We start from the raw sequence: 1,905 nt of genomic DNA on the forward strand, positions 1-1,905 counted from the left end.
GACATAGACTTCCTGATTCCTCAGTCTAAGAGGGGAGAATTCTGTTCATATTATATATATATATATATTTGATTCTAGTTCCATTTTCATTTTAGCCTATCTTTAGCAATTATTACTTTGCTAGATAAAGCTGATTCACTTTTACAACAATAAAAGATAGATCCGAGTTTTTGCCTCCATACTGAATAAAGATTTTAGTAGGACCTACCCCCATGCTTCGCGCGTGGCTCAAGAGAAAGAGCACACACAGGCTTGGGAGTCGGAGGTCATGGGTTCTAATCCCGACTCCGCCACTTGTATGCTGTGTGACCGTAGGCAAGTCACTTCTCTGTGCCTCAGTTACCTCATCTGTCAAATGGGGATGAAGACTGTGAGCCCCACGTGGGACAACCTGATCACCTTGTATCCTCCCCAGCGCTTAGAACAGTGCTTTGTACATAGTAAGCGCTTAATGTTGCCAACTTGTACTTCCCAAGTGCTTAGTACAGTGCTCTGCACACAGTAAGCGCTCAATAAATACGAATGAATGGATGAATGAATTTGTTCCCTTCTCCAATTTCACTGTTATGGGAAGCAGTGTGCTCTAGTGGACAGAGCACAGGCCAGCGAGTCAGATAACCTGGGTTCTAATCCCAGCTCTGCCACTTGTCTGCTGTGTGAACTTGGGCAAGTCACTTCACTTCTCTGGGATTCAGTTCCCTCATCGGCAAAATGGGGATTCAATATCTGTTCTCCCTAGTACTTGGATTATGAGCTCCATATGGGACCTGTTGATCGCGTATCTATCCCAGCGCTTAGGGAATACTAGGTCAGTTGACCACAGAACATAAGGCCAGCAGCCCATGGAATACAAGACAAGCCGATTCGGGAATCGCCAACAGCGAACAGAGAACAAGTCCAGGTGAACAAAGAGTACAGAGCCAGTTGACCTCAGTATTGAATAGATACCCTTTAATGGGAGAGAGAGGGTACAATTTTTGCCCCCTAATTAAACATGAGAAGCAGCGTGGCTCAGTGGAAAGAGCCCGGGCTTTGGAGTCAGAGGTCATGGGTTCAAATCCCGGCTCTGCCAACTGTCAGCTGTGTGACTTTGGGCAAGTCACTTCACTTCTCTAGGCCTCAGTTCCCTCATCTGGAAAATGGGGATGAAAACTGTGAGCCCCCTGTGGGACAGCCTGATCACCTTGTAACCTCCCCAGAGCTTAGAACAGTGCTTTGCACATAGTAAGTGCTTAACAAATGCCATTATTATTATTATTATTATGTCCCCTAATTCACTGGCTGTCCATATACTGCCCCAACTACCATATCAGCCTTTTTGCTGACCCCCTGCCTACAGTCTCTAGTCTCTCCAATCCATATACCACTCTGCTGCCCAAATCATTTTTCTAAATACAAACTTTCAGTTCACATCTCCCCGTTCCTCAGAATTTTCCGGTTGCCCATCCATTGTCACGTCAAGCAGAACTGCTACCAGTGGTTTTAAGGCCCTCACTAAGGCCCTCATTCAGCTCTCCCCTTTCTAGGGAAACCCCCTAATCTCCTACCACAATCCAACCCAAAAACTTTGCTCTTTTGTCACAGCCCTACTCACTGTTACTTGATCTTATCTGTCTCCACCAACCCCGTTGCTCACATCCTCACTCTGTCCAACTCCCTTCTTCTTCTTATCTGACAGACCACCACTCTCCCCATCTTCAAAATCCTACTAAATTAACAGATCTTCCAAGAGACCTTCCCTAATTAACCTCTCCTTTCCTCACCCATTTGCCCTCCCTTCTGGGTTGCCTATGAAGTTGAGTCTGTCCCCTTTAAGCACTTTAATTCTCTCCCCACCCCAGCCCCACATCACCCTTAAACACTTTGTTATTCAATCCACCCCCTAGCCCACAGAACTGATGTTCA

The sequence above is a fragment of the Tachyglossus aculeatus genome, chromosome 16 (assembly GCF_015852505.1).
Source record: "Tachyglossus aculeatus isolate mTacAcu1 chromosome 16, mTacAcu1.pri, whole genome shotgun sequence".
NCBI lineage: Eukaryota > Metazoa > Chordata > Mammalia > Monotremata > Tachyglossidae > Tachyglossus > Tachyglossus aculeatus.